At 38.2% G+C, this 25,091-nt stretch overlaps 1 long non-coding RNA gene across 1 annotated transcript in view; it reads left to right on the forward strand.

The window, feature by feature from the left end:
• LOC306995702 overlaps positions 1–25,091 on the forward strand; it is a 43,739-nt gene that overhangs the window by 6,696 nt on the left and 11,952 nt on the right. The window contains exon 2 of the long non-coding RNA XR_013796915.1: positions 19,912–19,985. This is a non-coding gene — a long non-coding RNA (uncharacterized lncRNA). The remainder of the gene's footprint in view (positions 1–19,911; positions 19,986–25,091) is intronic.

Consider the following 25,091-nt stretch of genomic DNA (forward strand, 5'->3'; position numbering starts at 1 on the left):
TGGAAACCGCCGAACTTCTCTTCAATCATGTCTTTCGATATTATGGGATCCCAGAAGACATTGTGTCAGACAGGGGACCCCAGTTCATTTCCCGAGTATGGAAATCGTTTTTCAAGCTCCTAGGTGTGACAGTCAGCCTCTCCTCTGGCTACCACCCTCAGACCAACGGCCAGACGGAGAGGAAGATCCAGGAAGTGGGGCGGTTCCTCAGGACCTTCTGCAACGGCCACCAGAACTCCTGGAACCAGTTTCTGGGCTGGGCGGAGTATGCCCAAAATTCACTGCGGCAACCCACGACAGGCCTCACACCATTCCAGTGTGTTCTCGGATTCCAACCTCCTCTATTTCCCTGGGATGGTGAACCATCTGAGGTCCCCGCAGTGGATTACTGGTTCCGGGAGAGCGAGAGAGTTTGGGACGAAGCTCACCATCATCTGCAGAGGGCAGTTCGCAGATCCAAAACAGTCGCTGACCGGAGGAGGATTTCAGGTCCAGTCTACGTTCCAGGAGACAAGGTTTGGCTATCAACTCGCGATATTCGTATGCGACTGCCCTCCAAAAAACTGAGTCCCAGGTTTGTTGGCCCCTTTACCATCCTGGAACAGGTCAATCCCGTCACTTTCAAACTCCAACTACCACCACAGTACAGAATTCATCCCACATTTCACGTCTCCTTACTCAAACCCTTTCACGAACCTCTTGTTCCCTCCACAGAACCTGGCCAAGAAGAGGAACCTCCTCCCCCTTTGATGCTGGAAGAAGGGTCCATCTACTCCGTTCGTGAAATCCTGCAGTCCCGACGTCGTGGTGGTCAACTGGAATATCTCGTCGATTGGGAAGGATACAGACCAGAGGAGAGATCATGGATCCCAAGAGTCGACATCCTAGATCCCACGCTCATGGAAGAGTTCCATTCCAGTCATCCTCAGTACCCTGGACCTCGTGGACGAGGAAGACCACCACGACGTCGGAGACTTCGGCCCTCGGGAGCGGGCCCTGGGGAGGGGGGTAATGTCACGGATTGGCCAGGTTCTTCCACCACTATCACCCAGCGATCACAGTCACCTGAGTTTTAACAAGACACACCTGCACCCCATCAATCACCACTGCTTCATAAGCACACCTCACGCACCTCTCATTGTCCGGGCTCGTTAATTCGAAGCGGACACATAGTGCTTCTCTCTGCGAGTTTCACTACTAAACTTACCTGTGTTTACTTACCAGCTCTCTACAACGATTCCAGTCTACCCCTGTCCGTCCAGATCTCATCTCGAGTGGTGTGCGAGCCGTAAGCCTGTCTGTCCCATCCAGTGGTGCGTGAGTGTGAGCTGTCAGCCGGTCATCCTCTTCATACGAAGATCATATACATTCTAAAGTCTCATCCCGCCATTCCTGCAAAAGAATCTACCATTATTCATTCACGTATTGCACTCAAGAACTCTGCACTTCTGAACTCTGAAACTCACCATATACTGCACGTTGAATCATCTTCACACTCTGCTGTTATAAATAAACATTACATCACTGCTTACCTGGTTGTCCGTCTGCTTCCGTAACAGCTATGAGGTGTGATACGGGTAAGGTTAGGGACAGGTGTGCTGGTATGGTTAAGTTTAAGGGTGGGTTAAGGTGTAAGGGAAGGGTCAACTGTGTAATTACAAATGTAATTACATACATTAATTACAGCTGTAATTACATACATTAATTACAGCTGTAATTACATGCAGGTATTTTAAAAATATAAGTACTATGTAAAAACATGTATGTACACAATAAGTCCATTGTATCAAATTATTAATTTCAATGTAAGTACATAGTACTTAAAGCCACTTAATATAAAGTGGGACCCTTAGTTCTAATGTTAAGGCTTTTTAAAAACTTTCAGACAAGGCATTGCAAAGCCAATACTCAAGAGTTTGTCCTGACAAACATTCCTTTTTTGTAGTTCTAATAAAACGGATGCATTTTTTTTTGTTATAAAGCTTAAAATGCCATATGAGAGTTTGTTTACCACTTTCAGGGCTGATAAGAGATCAGCTTATGGTCTGTGAAGTCTATTTTATTGGAATCGTGAGCTTATTTGAACACAAAACCCTGGAGACCCAGTTATTTGTGTTCTCATTGTCTGTAGAAAATGTGAGAAATTGCAGTGAAGCTTCAAACATCATGAGAATGAATTTGAGAAACCTTTTTACCTTTCCAAAAATATGCTGCCACATTGTCAGTGATTTATAAATCTTTTTACTTCAATTGTTTTTCAGCAATACAGTGACATGTAAAAATCACATTTTTATAGTCCCAAATTATTTATGCACCTTCACATGTGAGATTCAAACACCTTTTCTGTATTTCACCTTTTCTGTATAAGAACTGTGATTAAATGCCAGTTATACTACAGGGCCGTTGAATGCTTGAATCTGATTGGTTGAGGAACGTTCTGAGGTGTGCAATTATTTTCAGGGAACCGCACGGCTAAAGTAGTTCCGGCAGGTCTTGACCTCATTACAGTTCCATATCACTTCGCGTAGTCAACTGTAATAACGGACAATACGATACAATTCATAACAAGAAAAAGCTGCAGCCATGCGCTTGATCTGCAATTTTCAATGTCTAACTTCACAATCAATGAAAACATGCAGTTTAATTTTAATAAATAAAGTAAACAGTCCTATTCATAATCAATAGAAAATTAAACTGAATATTTAAATAAATTGATAGTCCTGTTGCACGGGTTTTCGTAATTATTGAAGATAATATAACAAATAAATAAAATTGATTGGCCTATACTTGTTAAAAGGGCTTTGTGTTTCATTTATTAGTCTAGTCTACTGTCACTAATAGAAAAAAAGAATGAACGAATTAATTAAAACGAATTGAATTAATAAATAAATAATAATATTGACGCACATGCTTCTCTCTAAGGCCGGTTATGAATGTAATTTGATACTTATGTTATGACTGATCATGCACGCGTTTTCAGCGCGCTCAGTCTGTGTTCACAGCGGTGTTTAAAATCTGCTGCATTCACAGTCAGAGAATGTTTCTAGTCGTTAAGTGTGTCCCCAGCATTACTCTGCTATTAGAGGCTCAAACCTCCGTTACTAACTCTAAAATGACGTTTTGGAATTAGCAACGGAGCATGGGTTTAGATGCGCAAGGAATTAGTCCTACATACAAGAGCGTTTTAATGACAAAAACTTTACAAACGTCTTGAAATACATCATCTGAACAATATTTCGAGGTGTGGTAACTGTAGTATAAGCGGAATAATTGACTCCAGGCCGTTGAATTATTATAAAAAATAATGCACACCCGAGGTGTAACGGCCACTCCGCTTCGCGTCGTGACCGCATTACCACCTCGGGTGTGCATTATTTTTTATAATAATTCAACGGCCTGTCGTCAATTATTCCTTACATGATCCGTGACCTCTTTTCACTGACAGGGTTTTCAGTTGTGTTTGGTGCTTTGATTTTAGAGGACTAGAGAACAACACAAAGGACTTCAGCCAAACCAAAAGCTTCTAACTCTTCCAGGCTGTGTGTGGTCTGCACAGGAAGTTTTTAGAAAGGTAAATACTGTGCACAAAGCTTCCTTCATCTCAGCAATCCCAGGTTGTGTCAGGGAGACAAATATTTCGTTAAACGAACAGTAGGTTTTGCAGCACACTGCCTACTGTGAAGCTGCAGAACAGTAAATGGAGGCCAGCTGGGATTGAGCTGGAAAAAAAACGTTGCAATATTTTCGTGAGACAAGACATTTCTCTATATTTCATAGTGCCTTTATATCTTACATTGCAATGTCTACTGTTTTAAGAATAAATTGCATGCATTACATTAGCAAACATCGACCGTGTGGAATTACATGCTGTTCCTCAAAAATATATAATTCTGTAAGATTTGTAAGTGTTTTTGTAAGTCTCTTTTATGCTCACCAAGGCTGCATTAATAAAACGAAATTGTAAAACGAATATTGTAAAATATGATTACAATTTAAAATAACTGTTTTCTATTTGCATATATGTTAAAATGTAATTTATTCGTGTGATGGCAAAGAATTCAGTCTTTGGTGTCACATGATTTCATGAGAAAAAAAGTCTAAAAGTTTATATCTTGCAATTCTTACTTTTTTATTGCAATTGCGAGTTTATCACACGATTCTTACTTTTTAATTTGTGATTTTGACACCTTTTTTCAGAATTGTGAGATATAAACTCGCAATTGCGAGAAAAAAGACTGACTTTATAACTAGCAATCGCAGGTTCAGGTATATCTCGTCATTCCAAGAAAAAAGCCTAAAAAGGCCTAAACCCACAATTGTGAGATAAATAGTTCACCCAAAAATGACAATTCTGTCATTATTTACGTACCCTCATGTCATTCCAGGCCTGTTTGACTTTCTTCTGTGGAACATTATTTTTTGAGAAATGCCTTGATGTTTTAAAGAATATTGGTAACCAAGCATTTAAAAAAACACTTATTTTGTATTCCACGAAAGAAAGAAAGAAAGAAAGAAAGAAATAAAGAAAGAACTACAATAATGTATACCTGCTGATACAATCTGTTAAAGTGCAAGTGAGAGGTTCATACCTCCATTAGCTGATTGAGCCATCTCCATGAGTGAGAAATGCAGCCATGTAGATCAGATAATTAGGAGAGGTTAATGACCAGGAAAGATGTGCTTTGGTAACCTTCTATTTCAGCATTACTGTGTTTGGTATGCAGACAATAGCTCTGCTTTCACTTCCTGTGAGCTGTCCTCTTGATAATTACTCTTTCTGCAATGTGCTTATTAACATTTTCTGATGAATGCCTTTCTTAAAGAGATAAAAGCTCTAGTTTGCAAAAAAAAGTTTGTGTAATCAGAGGAATGAGAACACTGACTTGTTGGCAGGGCAATGTTGATGTGAAAGTGGAGACTATATCAAAATAAAGCTATTATATAAAGGACAGTTTCCTCTTTGCACTGTATGCTGTAGGGAACAAAGCTTTTCAGCTATGTGAATTGGTTATATGAAAGGGTCAAAACTTATAGGGAGTTTTTCATGGCCACTGATACATAGCTTTCTCGCTTAGGTTATCCAATCCTCTATAAAGAAAAAAATATTTTGTTAGTTAAACTGAAAAATGTGCTTCATGTGGTAACATATGAATCAGCTGTTTCAGTTAAAATGATTAATTAATGCAACATACAAAATAGGACTGAAGGATAATAGGAAACTGAAGTATTTCTTTTTAAAAGGCTCAATGAGAGGAGGTTAACCTTCAGAAAATTTAAATCAGCAACTCACAAGGCCATACTAAATATTTGTTGTTGTTTTACATTCCATTCAATTTCTTATTTTTTAGCTTAGTTTAGTTTTTACTATCCTGATTTTGCCATTTTCTAGAAATGTAATTAAATTGTCAAAGTATAAAATAAAAAATAAAAAATACATCAGAACGGGTTACAGAATGGGTAGATTGAGCATAAATTAAAGCTGCAGTCGGCAGATCTGGTAGATTGAGTGGACTTAGCCAAAGTTTTGTATGTTTACAACTCTCATGCCCCTCCCCCACTGTGAACGCGCACCCGTCTCTTCAGCATCGATCAACACCATGGAGTACTTACCATGTTTTCTTTTCCTTGGTTGTTTTGGACCTCCTAGCTCTGGTTGTTAACCGAGGAATTGGAAGCTTGTTAGTAAATTTTCTCTCCGCCATCACGCTTCGCACAATCCAACACACCTGCGAACTTCAGGCGTGTGCATGTGATATTGTAACGTGCGGAAGGGGGGAGGGGGGATCTGTGGCGTGTGCACAAATTAGTTATTAGTTAGTTTTGATTGATTCACTTCCGTCGCAAGGATCATTAGTTATTAAATTAGAGGCCGCTAAGACGACATCGTTCGCTCTCCACAGACTTTAAACCCAATGCGAACCTGTGAGAAACGCTGATGGTGCTCACGTGCGCATTAAGAATTAATTCTATAGTTATGCGCATTTGAATATATGTGCGCAGGTTTGTAATTCCCTACAAACCAAGCCTTAAACTACTTGTCTGGCCTTAAAAAATTCAGGATCAAAATGATTTAATTATCACAAATACCTCTCATAATAATAATAATAATAATAATAATATATTTTTATACTACACAGTATGATTGAGTCCACTGGTGGCAAGTTGAAATTGAACCCACGTGCAGTTTATTGATTTTATAATCCAAGGTAAACCAGACAATGACTGAAGACAATGACAGCTAACACACACAATCTACCTTCCTTCTCTCCACTCTGAACCAGAAGTCTCAAAACTCAACCTTTCCAATCACCCTACTACCTGTCCACTTGATCCTATCCCCTCTCATCTCCTTCAATCCATTTCTTCATCAGTTGTACCCATACTCACTCATTTAATCAACACCGCTCTTCAGACTGGTACTTTTCCCACAGCATTTAAGCAGGCTCGGGTAACCCCACTGCTTAAGAAACCAACTCTATATCCAGCACATCTAGAAAATTACAGAACGGTATCCCTTCTTCCATTCATTGCTAAAACACTTGAACAAGTGTTCTTCAACCAAGTCTCACCTTTCTTGCACAGAACAACCTCCTGAACAACAACCAGTCTGGTTTCAAAAGCGGACACTCAACTGGATCTGGCTCTGCACCCCTATACCTAGACTCACTACTTCAGACCTATTTACCCTCCAGAAGCTTGCGTTCCACAAGTGAACGGCGCCTTCTAGTGCCAACTCAAATGGCGCTTTTCCACTGCACAGTACCAGCTCGCCTTGGCTCGCCTCGACTCGACTCGACTCGCCTTTGTTTGGTTTTCCACGGTGTAAAAGTTGTACCGGTACCTGCTTCCAGGTACTTTTTTTCGTATCACCTTTAGCGAGGTTCTTAGCGAGGTTCTAAGCGAGGCGATACTAAACTGTGACGTGACACACGGCAGACTACTGATTGGTCAGAGATAATCGTCACTATTCACTGCGACATTATTGCACGCGCCAGACGGAGTATCCTGAATAACCCCAACATTTTTTAATAGTTTTGCCAGGGATTGCGTGATATACCCATTACTAATATTATGTAAAACAGCATACAATCGATTTCCTCCATTGTCCTGTGTGTGTGGGTAGCGGGTGTGTGTCGCGGCGCTATGACGACCAGGTACTATTGTGGAAGTACTATATGCAATGGAAAACGGAGCGAAACGCGAGCCAAGCCGAGACGAGGCGAGTCGAGCTGGTTCTGGTAATGAAAAAGCGCCATAAGAGGCACAAAATCACTTTCACGCACCTTTACCTGGACTGTTCCCTGCTGGTGGAATGACCTGCCTAACTCAATCCAAGCTGCTGCGTAGCCATTTTTAAGAAACTGCTGAAGACACATCTCTTTTGTGAAATCTCTTTTGTCCCATTACTACCCATTACCCGTTTACTACACATGCCAGTAATAAGGAATTCTTCCAAAAAATAAGCAAGACGAGTTTAAAGCAGCAATTAAAAATATGAATTGGGAAGATTTGGTATAATCTAATATAGATTTAGAAATATCTTGTCAAATCTTTACAGAAAAGTTTTTGGTAACTCAAAAACAATATGGAGACAGATAAAAAAAAACTGATAAAACAAGTCCAACTGAATTAAAGATTAATGATACAATTCTGCAGAGCCCGATTGATGTGGCACAGGCCCTTAATCACTATTTTATTGAGCAAGTGGATAAAATAGCTCAAAGTTTTATTGCACAACAACCTTATTTACAAACAGTTAATGCTAGTGACACAGCTTTGGTATTAAGACCAGTAACTAAGTTAGAGGTTGAAAGAGTAGTCATGTCTCTGAAGTAGGGGCAGGGCCGGATGAACCATTAGGGCAACTGGGCAATTGCCCAGGGGCCCAGGACATCTAAGGGGCCGTGGGGCACCGTCAAATATTATGTCAAATATTATGTCAAATATTATGTCAAATATTATGATTAAAATGTCTCCACGATCTGCTTTTGAAGAAATATCGTAGGATCGTGCATTCTATCAGTTTGCAGTTCTGGCGCCTCCGTCTCAACATAGCTACTGTACAGCGCGACGTATATTCACATGAAATGCAGAGGAACGGGACACTGTAGTTAATAAAAATGTATTATTTGCATGTGCTTTAAAGCCTTGCCGGTTAAACATGTCATTCGCTGCTGATGTGCTGTTCTAATGGGCGCTTTTCTGAGCGCAATAATGTTACACCCGCCGACGCGCACATGCACTAAACGCCTGTCTAACAGCGCCTGTTACTGGACTAAGTTATCTTTCGAGTCTTATTGCTCTAATACTGTCAAATACACACAAGGTTTACATAAACAAAGTTGGTTATGTCTAAAGTGAACAGTAGAAAAAAATAAGAAAAAAATCTGATTGTCAAATGCGTGTATATAGTCGCGGGCAGATCTTAAAGAGACAGTAGCCCTAATAGTAAACATGCTGCCGCTTGTCCTTAAAGGGATAGTTACCCGAAAATAAAAATGATGTCATTATTTACTCACTCTAATGTTGTTACATACATGTATTAATTTCTTTCTTGTGCTGAACACAAAAGAAGATATTTTGAGGAGTGTGGCTAACCGGGCGGTTGCTGGTCCCCATTGACCATAGTAGGAAAAAACTATTATGGAAGTCCCTGGGGTACATCAACTGTTTGGTTACCCACAGTCTTCCAAATAACTTTTATTTTCAACAGAAGAGAGAGACTTATTCTGGTTTGAAACGGCTTGAGAGAGTAGGATAAATGATGACAATTAAAACATTTTGGAGAACTATCCCTGTTAATAAAACAACAAAATACAAAGAGAAAATCCCTCACTCTTGACTGTGAACTTTAATAGTAGCTTTAATAAGAATCAATGTACAATTTATACAGTGAAGTCTATGTTGTGTTTTATTTTCATATTTCATATAATTTAATGACTTTCTTCAATGCTGTTAAATACACATACTGTAGCTGAAAAAATAAATATGGGGGGGGGGGGGGGCTACAAGTCATTGTGCCCAGGGGCCTCTGAACTCTTAATCCGGCCCTGAGTAGGGGTGGGCGCTATACCGGTATGAACGTGAAAACCGGTATTATGTTGTGCCATGATATGGATTTTGCGATACCGAGGATACCGTTTGATATTCATAAATTCAAATTTTGTAGTTATAGTGTTTTGTTCAATTTGGTGCTCTTTTACAACTTTTAACACTACTAATGACGATACAGAATCGAGGCTGAACTGAACGTTTAACCTTCTCCTCTACTGTGTCCAACTCGCGGGATGCACAGGCATTAATAATCAAATACAGAGAGCATGGTAACAGTCCAAGTTAATAGAGCACAAACCCGCCTCCTTAAACACAACAGCAAGAAAGCGCGCATATGCAACATGATAAACTGCAGTTTGCGAACGCGTCGCGTGAGATTTAACAGAGCTGCCAACGCACTCAGCGTGACACTTTCACACGCCAGTGACGCCACACATCCATTTCTCTCGCACAGAAAAATCGCAAAGCAAAGAGGACACGGAGACCGACAGACAAGACAGAGCAGGTTACTTGATATAAAAAGTCTGTCAATTTTATTACGAAATTCAAACAATACATTTTTCCGCTTTGACGTGACAGATCCTATAGCGCATCAAGCAGCACGTGAACCGATCATCTCTACTAAATAAACACGAATGAACAATGTTGAAAGATACAGTACAACTTACCGAAATGTATATTCCTCATACATAATATCGATCAATCAGTGTTTTTCAACTGCGGAAAGAGGTCAATAACAGCTGGAGAACAATTATCACAGAACATTTACCTCAGGAAAGCCATTCAATGACCATATATAGAACGTTAGTTGGCTAGAAAAAAGAGCTTTATAGAGTATTTAGCTAAATATGTGCTCTATATTACATATTATATATATATTTTACTTCATTAAATAAAGTTGTTATAATAAACGCATTATATTTAATTTGAGTTATTTTTAACCTTAAATTAAGGCTAGGCTACTACATAGCCTACCAGCTGATATAGGACTCTGTATACAGCATTAGGTGAGGGTTTTTTTTTCTTGAGAAAATTAACAACCATCTTGTGTGCCTAATATTTATCCAAATTAGTCAATATTATTAAATCACAAGAATTGAATTGAAATCGTGAAATTTGTGTCAAGCAATAATACAAAACCGGAGCTTACCAGAAATTGTACCATGTAAACATTGTTCCCCCATTAAATTGTAAAAGATTTTTCATTTCTATGTCCAATGAAATCCCTCACCTTTTTATAGTTATATAGGGTTTAAATGCATATTTTGCCTGTCATTTAACTAAAGTGTAGGCTACTAAAATGTGATTCCAAATTTTATAATACCGATATAATACCGATATCGTCCGGACATCGAAAAATATCGTGATATGTATTTTTGCTCATATCGCCCACCCCTACTCTGAAGTCCTCAAGAGCTAAGGTTATTTATGGTATGGACACACTCTTACTGAAACAAATTAGTTTCTCAATAGTCAACCCTCTAACACATATCATTAATAGTTCATTAGATCAAGGGACTAGTTCTTGGAAACCAGCGGTCGTGGCTCCTATATTTAAGGGAGGCGTCACTCGTTTAACTTGTAATTATAATTATAATAATAATAATGCATTTTATTTAAGGCGCCTTTCAAAACACTCAAGGTCACCTTACAACGAGAAGTAGCAATCACAATATATCTATAAACACAATGTCAATAAAAACAGCAATAAAAGTGCTAGACTTGAGTGCACAAAATTAATCAAGGAAGATAAGCAGTTCTGAATAAGTGGGTTTTAAGTTTGATTTTAAATTGGACTAAGGAATCTGAATTACGGATGTTGGCTGGGAGAGAATTCCAAAGATGTGGAGAAACACGGCTAAAAGCCCTGTGACCCATGGTGATTAGGCGAGCAGAAGGTGCATGAAGGAGACCTAGTGAAGAAGAACGGAGAGTTCTAGAAGGGGTGTAAAGCTGTAATAGGTCAGAAAGATAGGGTGGAGCAAGGTTATGAAGACATTTGTATGTAAGGAGGAGAATTTTAAAATCAATTCGGAATTTGATAGGAAGCCAATGTAGCTGGTGTAGTAATGGGGTGATATGTTGCATAGATGAAGTCCAGGTTATGATACGGGCTACGGAATTTTGAATTAACTGTAGTTTATGAAGAGATTTATGTGGTAAACCAGATAATAGGGAATTACAATAATCAAAGCGGGAGGTGACAAGCGAATGAACAAGAATAGCAGAGCTGTGCGGAGTGAGAAATGGACGGAGGCGAGCAATATTACGGAGGTGAAAATAACAAGACCTGGAAATTTTATTAATGTGAGCCTGAAATGAAAGGGTGCTGTCGAAGATGACCCCCAAGTTCCTAACCTGATGGGAAGGAGAAATGGATGAACCGTCGATGGATAGAGAGAAACTGCTGGACTTAGAGAGAGTAGAATTAGTTCCAATGAGAAGGATTTCAGTCTTATTGCTATTTAGTTTGAGGAATTTTGCAGAAAACCAGGTATTTAGTTCATGCAAGCAGTTGGTAAAACAGGCAGGGGGAAGGAAGGAGTCAGGGTTGGTAGATATGTAAAGCTGTGTATCATCGGCGTAACAGTGGAATTTAATACCAAAATTTGAAAAAATATTGCCAAGTGGGAGGATGTAAATTAGAAACAATAGGGGTCCTAGGACAGAACCTTGGGGGACACCACATATAACCGGAGAAATTTGGGAATGAAATGTTTTCAATTGTATGAAGTGTGTACGGTTAGAGAGATATAAAGAGAACCATGCATGAGGAATACCAGTGATACCAATGTCAGATAAGCGGTTTAAAAGAATACTGTGTGAAATTGTGTCAAAAGCTGCACTCAGGTCGAGTAAAACAAGAATAGATAATAATCCACCATCAGCAGCCATTAACAGATCATTTGTTACTCTCACCAATGCTGTTTCAGTGCTATGGTGAGAACGAAATCCTGACTGAAAACACTCATACAAGTTATTGTCACTAAGGTGTGCATGGACCTGTGCTGCCACTGCTTTTTCAAGAATTTTTTAGATATATGGCAGATTCGAGATGGGACGGAAATTGTCTAAGTTGTTTGGGTCAGCACCGAGTTTCTTAAGAACTGGGGTAATGGCAGCAATTTTAAGTGATGGTGGAACAAAGCCGGAGCTAAGAGAGGTATGTAAAATACGAGTTATAAGAGAAGATAAGGAACAACAGCAAGCCTTTACCAGGTGAGTTGGTAAAGGATCAAGTAATTGTGGAAGAATTAGATTTATTTATTAACTGCAAAATTTCTTCTTCAGGTGGCAACTTAAAAGAAGAGAGGAGCGATGGGGAGAGTTATTTGAGACACTGTGTGGTGAATTACAGTAAGGAGTAGCCAAAGAGGCCAATTGTTGGTGGATGGAAGTTGTTTTTCCATTGAAGAAAGACATAAATTTATCACATTGAGCAGTGCAGTACAAGTGTGCAGGAAGTGCATCAGGTGGTTTCAGGATACGATTTACAGTTGAATACAATGCTTTAGTATTACCATCTCTCATTTCAATTAAGTGAGAGTAAAATACATTTTTAGCAGCATTAAGAGCATCTTTGTATAGATGAATGTGTTCGCTATAAAGTTCTTTATGTATCATGAGACCAGTTCGTTTGTAAAGGCGTTCAAGGCGCCGGCCCCTGGTTTTGAGCTGGTGGAGTTCAGGTGTATACCAGGGCGCAGAATGAGTGAATGATACTGTCCGAGTTTTAAGGGGTGCAAAACTGTCAAGAAGCTGTTGTAATTCACGGTTATAAAAGGTGACCAGGTTGTCAGGAGAAGTAAGATGATCACTGGGTGGGAAATTAGTAATTGCAGCAGTCAAGGCTGAGGTGTCAATCTTTTTTATATTCCGAAATATCATCAAGCGCTGTTGTTTAGATTTAGAAAGTGGGACATTAACATTAAAAGAGAGCAATTTGTGATCAGTTATAGGTATTGCATCTGCAGCACAGTCCTGAGGTACAACTCCTGAACAACAGACAATTATAGGCCTATCAGTGTCCTACCTACAATATCAAAGGTTTTTGAAAACAAACAAAACAAATTATTGATCATCTTAATAATAGTTCTTTCCAATTACATCCGATGCAATTTGGTTTTTAGGGTAAATCACTCAACAGAAACTGCAACGTTACTTTATAGAAAAGGTAAAAGCATTAATGGATAAAGGTGGAGTGATTTGGTTCTCTAAACCATAATAATCTTTTGCATAAACTACTTGATTTAAATTTTTCTATACATTTTGCCAATTTAATCAAATCTTACCTTTCTTCCCGTTCTCAATAAGTAAAAATTGATAATTTTAAATCTAATTTATAATGTCTATCAACTGGTGTTCCACAAGGGTCCATACTGGGCCCAATTCTCTTTAGCATGTATATTAATGATTTACCCATGGAGTGTGAACAATGTAATATCCTAATGCTGACGATACAGTCATTTTCACACATGGTAAAAATGCAGAAGAGGTTGCAAAAAAGTTGACAGACGTTATGGTAAAAGTTATATTCTGGCTTAATCAGAGTTATCTGAAATTAAATGTGTCAAAAACAGTCTGTATGTTCTTTTCTAAAGGACATAGTGCTGATACAAAGCAGGATATTTTTATTTCAGGAGAGAGATTACAGGTTGTTTCAGAGTGTAAATATCTAGAGGTACATCTGGACTCCTGTCTTGGTTTTAAAACCCACATAAAAAAGGTTTGCAAAAAAGGTTAAATTTAACTTAGTTAATTTTAGGTTTATTAGAAATTCTTTTTCAAATGAGGCTGCAAAGATATATTTCCACTCTATGATTCTTTCTCATGTCACATATTGTTTGACAAGCTGGTCTAATACACATTTGATAGTCCTAAAACCATTGGAATTATTATACAAACAAGCACTTACAATTTTAGATTAAAAACAATTTAGTTTTCATCATTGTCACATTTTAAATAAGTATAACTTGTTTAGCTGGGAAAATCTAAGTAACTTTAAACATGTTTGTTTAGTTCATAAGATTATGCATGGTTTGGCTCCTCATCCTCTGGCTGATTTGTATTAAATTTAAATCTATTGAAAACAGAATTACAAGAGGTGCCATTAGAGCGGATTGTATAATTCCATGTAGGAAAACATCCTTTGGTCAAGCTGTTTTTTCATTTAGATCTTCACATCAGTGGAATACTGTACCACACTCAATTAGAGAGTGCTCATCATTTAACTAATTTAAGCATAATTTTAAAAAATGGCTTCTTCATAATCAACAATGTGAAGATTAATGCTGCTTCCCCTATTATTATTAATAATTTTATTATAGGCCTAATTAGTCATATTTAACTCATAACAATATATTTTTTATTGTGTATATATTGTCTTTTTGTATAATATGTTTAATTGTATTTTACAGAGTTGTTTACAAGTTCTAGTTCTATTATTGTTGTAATGTTTTACCCTTTTCTCTAGTTTTAGGCCTAATAACATCTGGCAAAGGGACTACCGATGAAAACTAGCCTTCGGGCTAATTTGAGTATACATCCATGAATGTTAATTCATGTAAATTAACATACCGCAGAAGGATGATTGAGGGAGAAGTAGATATTGTCCTTTAGCACTCTTGAACCAAGTTTGTTTGGGTGGTGGCCATCCTGTTGAAACAGTTGCCTCTGACTCCAGAAAAGATTGAAGTTGTCAATGAAGTTCACTCCTTTTATATTGCAGGTTTTTTGGAGCCATTAAGCCCAAGCAACCATGAAAACCTGTTTGTTCCTCTTGCTGGGAGTGGTCCACTGATGAATGTTTGAACTTTCAGTCTTTTAAGGGTTTCAAAAAGTTAATTGAAATTCTTCTTGAGGAGTTCTGACTGCTCTTTATGAATATCATTTTTCCCCACATGAATGATGAGTCGATTTGCAGTCTTATGTTTCATCAGAATGTTCTCAAGTTCCCTGTTTACATGAGAAGTTGTTGCTTGTGGAAGGCAGCACGTAGTTGTATCCCTGCTACTAATGTTTCTGATTATGGAGTCACCCACTATCAGAGTCCTGGGCTCGGCTGCGCTCTGAGCTCTGTGCCGCTGTCTGCTCGACCTTGAGCACCAGTTAGCATCAGTGTTAGCTACTGTCTGATTCAGTCTGTGTTCGATCACATTCATCACGTTTGGGGATTCCTCATTTACATTCATTAATACTTCAAATCTGTTCTCAAGATGTATAGGCGGTGGTAGGAGACCAGTGTTTGCAATCCTTGTCAGAGCCGTATCTTGGGTAGAGGATGCTACTGCGGCAATATGTGATACTCGTGACAATCTGATGTCTCGAGTGCCTTTGGGTCTCGCTCCCTGTTTGTGCCATCGATTTGTAAGTCGATCTACACTCAGTAGGGCCTGCCGAGGAGCACTAGATTCATGAGACTCACTGGCTGTATGCTGAGGGCGTCCATGATGGAGCTCTGTTGTGTGTTCCGTCTGGTTTGGTGGTCCCGCAAGTAACTTTATTTCAAGAACTGCAATCCTTTGTAAAAGTCTGTGGCAGTCGCAGTGCTGGTGAGTCCATTTTCTTTTCTCGTTTTTGAGAGGTCGGTTCTTCTGTAACGGTGTAGTGGTAGTTGAAGGCCCAAGACGAAGATGAGGGTATAACACAATGTTTACTGTTAAAACTCAGACAGGATAACCACAACTAACATTAATGAGAACCGACAAGGGACTGAACAGAACAGGGAGTATAAATACAAAGGGTGAAATCAGTAAACTAGCTAGAGGTGGAGGAAGATTAACTAATCAGGGATTAACAAGAACAGGTGCAGACAGAACATAATTGTGAGATATCCATAAATCCCTCTGTAATTCTTTTCCCATCTAATATGTGAACACAATGAAAAAATAATTTTGAACCTGGCTTTATCCAATTCTGAGATTTCGTTTTTTAAAATATAGGCAAATTAGCGCATATTTAATTAGATAATGCCTAATTTGCATATTTAAACATTAAATTACAGAAAACGTGTAATACATTTTTTTCTCATCTTAATGTAGGTAATCAACTGGGAAAGTTTCATGGTGATATCTGCTAGTTAAAAATATTACCCTATTCACCTGTAGTGTCTCGCCTTAATAATAGTCAGCTTAAAAGTTTTCGGTACATATCCTAATGACAAAGAGGAATTAATGATATTAGGAAGAGGACCTACTCCTCTGATCATCTCTCTGCACTGGCCACCACTCGCTGCTCGCATCAAGTTCAAGGCATTGCCGCTTGGTTACAGATCGACCACAGGCTCAGCTCCCTCCTACTTTCACTCGCTTCTACTAATCTACATCCCTACCAGAAGCCTGCAATTGGTCAAGGAGCGACGGCTCGTGGTACCATCACGGAGAGCCACAAAATCACTCTCCAGAACATTCTTATTCATGGTTTCATGCTGGTGGAATCATCTCCCTACCCTCATCCGGAATGCAGAATCCCTGACCACATTCAAAAGACAACTGAAAACTCATCTCTTCCGTGAGCACACACACAAAAAACAATCCTTTCCTTTTCCTTTAATCCTCCCTTGTCTGGCTTATGCTACTCTGAGAAATGCCTGAACTTTGTATTTTGAGCACTTCTTGCATTGTTTTTGCCTCTTCACGATGACTCGCTTGCTTTAGTCCTCAGTTGTAAGTCGCTTTGGATAAAAGCGTCTGCTAAATAACTAAATGTAAATGTAAATCTATGACATCTGGAACCATCTCTTTCAGTAGCTTAGGCAGTATAGGGTCTAACCTACACGTTGTTGATTTAGATGACTTAACGAGGTTTGACAATTCTTCCTTTCCTATAGCAAAGAATGAATGGAATTTTTCCTCAGCCAAGTCAAGTCAAGTCACATTTATTTATATAGCGCTTTTTACAATACAGATTTGTTTCAAAGCAGCTTTACAGAGATAACAGGAAAATAATGCAACAAAGTTTGTTTCCAGAAGAAAATAGTGTTCTGCGTTTAATTTAATTTGGTGATTCTACGTTTAAATATTGATGATTACAAGCCAAAAGCCAAAGGCAACAAAGGTGAAAAAATGCAACAAGGCAAAAAAGGCGACTGTGGCAAGGAACCAAAACTCCATCAGGTGACAGAATGGAGAAAAAAAAAACTTGGGAGAAACCAGACTCAGTCGGGGGGCCAGTTCTCTCCTCTGGCCAAGGGACACTATATGATGCACTGTCAGATGCAATACTGTAGTTAGTAGATGGTTGCATGGTTATAAATTTCTCTCTAATATTATAAATCTTGCAAGCAAAGAAGTTCATAAAATCATTACTGCTGTGCTGACAGAACCTTTTAAGGTTCTATTTAGAATTTTTTCTCTTAAGAGTGGAATATAACACAATGGCATTCCAAAATTTCATAAAATATGCATTCGTTTTTTTTTTTTATTCATGCGACAGGAATGCAAATGTCATTAAAAAAACGTTTAACAGATTTGTTAAAAGCTGTGTTATTTGTTATGGGAGCACCAATTTGGTATGACACACACACACAAACAATGCCCACATCAACTGAACAGAATGATGTTGTTATTAGTATTAATATAAAGTGATGCAATTGGCTCTGGCCTCAGGGCAAGATAAACAATGATATTAGTTTTTAGAATAAGACTCAGGAGAAAAGCATAACAAAATGTCAATCATCTGTATTGTATGCTTAAGGTAGAACAACAAAGGTTTTGGCCAATTTGGTAAACCTTAGTGTTTCAGTTTTCACAGACATACTGTAGCATGTCTCTGTATGTCTAATACGGTCTTACATATTTTAGCATCCAAAGTCTCACAAATGTAGTCTAATACTGTAGCCTATCACCTTCATACACTTGGAATTATTTAGTTGTAGAAAAAAGTAATTCTGAGTAATCTGAAGTAAATTATCAAGTACTCTCTACAGTTGTTTTTAGTTGAAATCTCGTATAAGTGTACAACACTAAATATGCATTTGTTGGTACAACAGACTATTCCTTTAAAAAAAGATGGTGCTTTTAATGTCCTTTACATGTAGTAACAGTTCTATTTAGAACCATATCGTCCTGTAGAACCCTGTATATGCTGAAATAGTTCTTTGTGTTGGAGTTTAGGGTTCTTTATTCCCACCTTTCTTTCTTTTTTTTAATCTGTAACTGTCAAAGCTACCTAATTACGGATTTCCTGCTCAGTCATCCAATTAAATTACAATTATGACTGTCAACACACTCTCAAAAGGTGAAGGATTTCTTTCCTAGAGTGTCTATCAATTGTAAGTGTGAGCAGCTCTGTTCAGCTAGTATCTTCTCTTCTCCGCTAAGTAAGTAACAGACATAGTGAATTTATGATTCATATTGTTAGACGTCAAATGCACACATAATGATGGACTTAAAGACATCGTAGAGAAGTGTTTCTCAAATGGTGGGTAATTTTTAGTTTTTTTTAAATGTTTTTCTGATGCAATACTTTTATTTGAAAGACATGCGTAAAAGCTGTTGACTCTTATGTCTGAGTGCTTGAGAAAAAAGCATTGTCCTGATTCGGTATCTGCTGTCAGATGAGATGTTGTCAGGCTGTATGTCAGTGCCATTATTCAAATGTTATTTTAAAAAGTCTCTCGCTGCATCCGAAATCGAATACTATCCCTACTATATAGTGTGCGGGAAAAAACACACCATGTTAAAAGAGTAGTATGTCTAAAAACAGTAGGTGAAAAGTCCCAGAATGACCTACAGTACTACTTCCAAAGATTCTGAAGTGCGCATTCGATGGACACTTTACTATTACATAAGGCCATGGTAGAGGATTTGTGAATGTAGGTGAAGCGAAATCGAAATCGGGTCTGTTAGGACCCCAAGTGATCCCATTAAATTACTTTTAATAAGCACTGTCTTTAGCGCCTGGATACAAATCCTACAAAATCATGTTATGATAAATGCTGTTTGAACTACGTTATATTGACAAATATGCAAATGCAGAGTCGTGTGCTGTAGGCTATATCACTTCTAAATAAAGAGCAAATTAAATTACTAGCAATGTTTTAGTTACGTTGTCAATCATGAGATTGCCAAAACGTACCAATAAATTACATAACTGTTAGGATAACAGAAAATGGGCAAGAGGTGGGACATGGGTGGAGCTGAGGAGCCTGGTTGCTGAAACCACGCCCGCCCAGCTCGATGTGATCGAGTTTGCACAGGCTAAAGAGCTAATGTATGCAACTGGCACTGCACTACCAAGTGTGCGACCGCACAGGGCCTCGCGCTAAAGTGACAGCTGACTTGATGTAAAACGAATAGTTAAAGTTCGGAACAGAAAAAAGCACAAACACAAACAGCAGACAAATGGCTAGTGACAGCAGCAGCAATCCACCTGTCACTCAAGTGGCTACGGCCTTAATTATGCAGAACTTTAAGGCTTAATATAATTTAAGTTATAAAAAAATTCACCCCCCTCACAGTTGTCATGAAGGGCAAAATTAGATATATAGACCAACACCAATTTTGCACCAGGCTGTAAATGCTTTTTTTTTGCTGTAAAGTTGGACATTTTAACATGGGGGAGATACAGATCTGACTCCCTTTTGCATCCAGCGGCCACTCGATGAATTGCAGTTTAATTCACTTCCGTATTGGTTTCAAGAGAGAGACGGAGGTTGCCGCTCAGTAAAACGTGTCGTTTCGTGTGTGTCCCTTTAAATGCAAATGAACTGCTGCTCCCGGCACAGAGGGCTTCAATAGCCCCTGTGTGTGTGTGTGTGTGTGTGTGTGTGTGTGTGTGTGTGTTAGAAACTCAGATTACCTCATGCAGACAAGCACTAAAATGACAGAAACTGTTCTGCCTTTTATGTTTATACAGGAGTCGGACAATGATGGAGAGACTCAGGAAGAAGTGACAACATGTAGTAGAATGCAACAGGACGTTTCTGAATGGTTAGTTGATACATTTATGTTGCTGATGTGGAGTTAACCTCTTTGATTAATTTAATTAGTGGTGTGGGGTGTTTTCTTGCCACTCTTGAACTTTTAGGTACTACATGAAACACATCAGTTTAAAAAATAAGGATAAACAAAAGTCAAATTAAAAGTAAGGTTGCTCATTAAGCTCAGGAAAAATGTCTTCAAAGCTTTCTCATAGCTCTCAAATATAGCACTGACCCTGCAGAAAGGACCATATTTTTCTAAAAAAAAAAATGAATAAACGTCAGGGACTCAAACTCAACTATTAAAAAAAGGTTCAAACATTCACTGATGCTCCAGAAGAAAATATCATGATGCATTAAGAGCCAGGGGCTGAAATTTTTTTGAATTTGAAGTATCTTCTGTTGCTACTGAAGGACACTACTAAATCACTAAATAAATGTGATATTTAACAATATATATCTTCATCCTGTTTAAAAATGGAAAAAAAATCCTGTTTCAACATTACTTTTATTCATATATGAATAAATATAATAATATTAATATATTATTATAATCATAATGCTTTACTTTAAAATGTTTTTTTCCCCCTGCTATTCTGTTAGGAGGGAAAAAGGTAACCCAGGCTATTTACTTCTGATTCTATCTATCCTTGTTTAACACACACACACACACACACACACACACACACACACACACACACACACACACACACACACACACACACACACACAGCCTCCAGCCTCATCATGAACAGAGATCTAGATAAGTGCCCATGTTCTTTTGATAGAAAATGGTCGAGTGCTTTCTTGTATCGTGGGGGCAAGTTGCTGCATTTTAAGCTCAATGAATCATGGTTAATACAGATTTAAGAAATTAGTAAGTGTATCATCTATGTTCAGATCTCACTCAACCATCCACCATCCACCAGGTATCCGATTATGAGGTGTTTGTCTGCAGTTTTGTGGCATCAAACCAGTAAAATACACTTCTTAAAACACAAGATGTATCTGTGACTACTTTTGTTATCCTGTAAATCAGAATATACTGTCAATAGCCTTAAAAAAATTATTTTCGCCATGTTTTTTGGAATAAAATGTTATATAAATCAGGCTAGGAATAATATATTTACAAATCCCTCTGTAATTGTCTTCATAATATAACTAGGTACAAGACTGGAAAGTTTGGTGTGTATAGGTGCTACTGAAGAGGAGATTTCGGACTTAGAGCATGAGAGAAAAGTAATTTTGAGAAAAAGGCATTTAAAGATTTGTAATGTAAAAAATCATACTTTTTTAGTGGAAACAACTATTTACTGACACAATATCTTATCAAATCATTAGCAACAACAATACAAACCACCTAAATCACATCAAAACTTATAAACACAGCATTTATGGCCTTCAACTGAGCAGAAAAACAGTCAAAAACACACATCTGAATGTCAGAGCGCGTCACGTGATGCATCTGAACGAATCACGTTGTCAGAAATTGACATCAGCCAATGAGATTTCGCTTTTAGGGTTAAATGCCCATTTTACTTTCACGATTGGTTACTGATTAAAAGGAAATGGCCATATTTGGATCCGACAGCATTGTACAGAAGAGAGAGAGCTTTCTAGACGTGTGCGTGATTAAAAGGAAGCAGAGAGAGATCGTGGAGCAGCGCGTTGATTTCATGTATGTATCGCTGCAGCCCGGAGACCCGCAGGTGGGAGGAGCTTACGCCGAAAGTGGGAGGAGCTTATGCCGCAAGTAGGAGGGATTTCACAAATGTGCAAGTGGGAGGAGTTTATGCCGCAAGTGGGAGGAGCTTATGCGGAAATCCCCAGGCTGTCATTGCCATAGACAGTATAGTATGGGATGAAATTAGTATCTAAATGATTAACTCATGCAAGCACAATTATCAATGAACTTGATACATGTTGCAAATATGTTTTATCCATGTCTTTCAACTTGCGTGTGCAAAATTAAAAATTGAATGAATGTGTAACAATTTGTACAAATGCAGACATTTTTGTGAATACAAATGTTTTCTTTTGTATTAGTGTATCATAATTTGCGCATGCAAAAAAGAAGATGTGCATGTGTGGATCAGATGACACGCATGCATTCATTGACGTCTTTTCTGAGTCGATCTCATTTGATTCATTTGGATTTTGAGACTTTCTTTTCGCTGTTTTTAAGCATTTCACAACACACACACACAAACAACTACACATGAATAGGCCTGGTGCTAATTATTAATGTGTGCACAACTACCCTTCTATTTAACAAATTCACAAATGTGCGTTGCTACATTTAAACTAATACAATACAACTTGTGTGTGCAAAATCCAGAATCACAAGAATGTGCAGCATTTTGTACAAATAGAGACATAGTTGTTAATACAAAACCTCAATTTTGTTTTAATGTAGGTCAGAATGTGTGCATGCAACAAGTATAATGTGCATTTGTGGATGAGGTGACACGCGTGCATTCATTGACTCGTTTCTGAGTCGATCCTGTTTGATTCATTTGGATTTTGAGACTTTCATTTCGCCGGTTTCGCCTGGCACGATCCACACACAGCTGTCTGAGAAAACCTGCTACCACTAGATGGCAGTATTCTGCTCAAACCGACAACGGCAGCGTAATCAAGCGTTCTTCCCCATTTAAGACGCTTAATGGATTTGAGTGATATTTAGTTCACAATATAGGCCTACCTTATTAATAAAGCATAGCCTACTTTATAGAGGCAAACAGATTAAATCAGATTATGAACAACCCATATTGCTAACGTGCAATAGCGCGTTGCATGTTCAATGAGGTGTATCGGCTACTGAGTTATAATATCAGCGTCTTACTGCATTGATGTTAAGCTTTTTCGTAATAATCGGCTTTATGGGAGGAAAACTTTATAGCCTACAGACAAGAGCCTATATGAACGCGACGCGCAACGTTTCACGTTTATGGTATTTTCCTTCCTGAGCCTGTTAAAATTAAAAAGCTTAACATGAAATTCTGCACTTGCGTTTAACTTTGCATGTGTATGGGAGAGCAACCGGTCCGAGAGCGCAGTGAAGTAGGTTTTAGGTTTGATATTCGCTGCATTTTCTAAAGGGACCATCAGCAAATTCCACTCACAGTCAAGAAATATAAACGTCCAATCATTCATTCAAATGAACGATACTTCCAGTGTTATAGTCAATGTCTGGTGGGCAGACTGACTTAAACTACTGTATGTCCAGCCAATATCTCGATTGAACAGTACATTGTTTTTTTATTTTTTATTACTGTAAATGGTTTTTCTATTCATGTTCCAAAGTTTTAGTACGTTCCTAGTGATCGTCAGGTGAGATTTTGCATTATTCACCTGTAGTAAGTCACCAAAAACCCTTTTGGTGAATTACAGTAATTTATTATTTAAAAAAAATTGTTTACTGTAAATACATTAAGGGTGGTATTGGGACCATTTCAAGCCAGTCTAGTCACTAGGAACATACTACAACCATTTTGAACATGAAAAAACCCTTTTGGTGAATTACAGTATTTTTCCTCAGAATACAGGCTACATACATGAAGGGAAGTATTGTACAAATTTTACTTGTAAGTCAGTCTTACAGGAACCTTCTACGAGCTTTGGAATTTGAAAATGTGATTTTAAATATTAAAAGTAATTTTAATGAAAACAAACGTTTTAACGCAGTTAGTGTAATTGGCAGACGTTCCCTTGTGCATCATGAGGTGTGGTAGCGCGTCAAAGCATTCTCATGTATGCAGCAATACACACGTAGGGCCTAGGTGATTTTCAATGAATATTTCATGTCGATATACAATGGTTGCATATTTTTAAAACTCATCGTGCTATAGTAAGACTATATAACAGTGGCAAGGGTCAAGGGAAAACCAATGTCCTGCGAAAATCGTCTTTTAACATTTAAAAACAGACATTTTCAAATTCCAAAACTTGTATACAATGTGTAGTCAGATAAAAATAAGCCTATGATATGAACTCGACTGCGAAATTTCACGTTCTTCTTAACAGGCTCAGGAAGGAAAATGCCATAAACGTGAAACGTTTAACATCAATGCAGTAAGACGCTGATATTATAACTCAGTAGCCGAGACACCTCATTGAACATGCAACGCGCTATTGCACGTTAGCAATATGGGTTGTTCATAATCTAATTTAATCTGTTTGCCTCTAAAGTAGGCTATGCTTTATTAATAAGGTAGGCCTATATTGTGTACTAAATATCACTTCAATATCACTTAAATCCATTAAGCGTCTTAAATGGGGAAGAACACTTGATTCCACTGCCGTTGTCGGATTTAGCAGAATACTGCCATCTAGTGGTAGCAGGTTTTCTCTGACAGCTGTGTGTGGATCGTGCCAGGCGAAACCGGCGAAATGAAAGTCTCAAAATCCAAATGAATCAAATAGGATCGACTCAGAAACGAGTCAATGAATGCACGCGTCACCTCATCCACAAATGCACATTATACTTGTTGCATGCACACATTCTGACCTACATTAATACAAAATTGAGGTTTTGTATTAACAACTATGTCTCTATTTGTACAAAATGCTGCACATCCTTGTGATTCTGGATTTTGCACACACAAGTTGTATTGTATTAGTTTAAATGTAGCAACGCACATTTGTGAATTTGTTAAATAGAAGGGTAGTTGTGCACACATTAATAATTAGCACCAGGCCTATTCATGTGTAGTTGTTTGTGTGTGTGTGTTGTGAAATGCTTAAAAACAGCGAAAAGAAAGTCTCAAAATCCAAATGAATCAAATGAGATCGACTCAGAAAAGACGTCAATGAATGCATGCGTGTCATCTGATCCACACATGCACATCTTCTTTTTTGCATGCGCAAATTATGATACACTAATACAAAAGAAAACATTTGTATTCACAAAAATGTCTGCATTTGTACAAATTGTTACACATTCATTCAATTTTTAATTTTGCACACGCAAGTTGAAAGACATGGATAAAACATATTTGCAACATGTATCAAGTTCATTGATAATTGTGCTTGCATGAGTTAATCATTTAGATACTAATTTCATCCCATAGTATAAAGCTGGTAAGTCCCGCCCCCTCCGCTAACCCCGCTGGAC

This window comes from Phoxinus phoxinus (genome assembly GCF_949152265.1).
Source record: "Phoxinus phoxinus genome assembly, chromosome: 3".
Classification (NCBI taxonomy): Eukaryota; Metazoa; Chordata; class Actinopteri; order Cypriniformes; family Leuciscidae; genus Phoxinus; species Phoxinus phoxinus.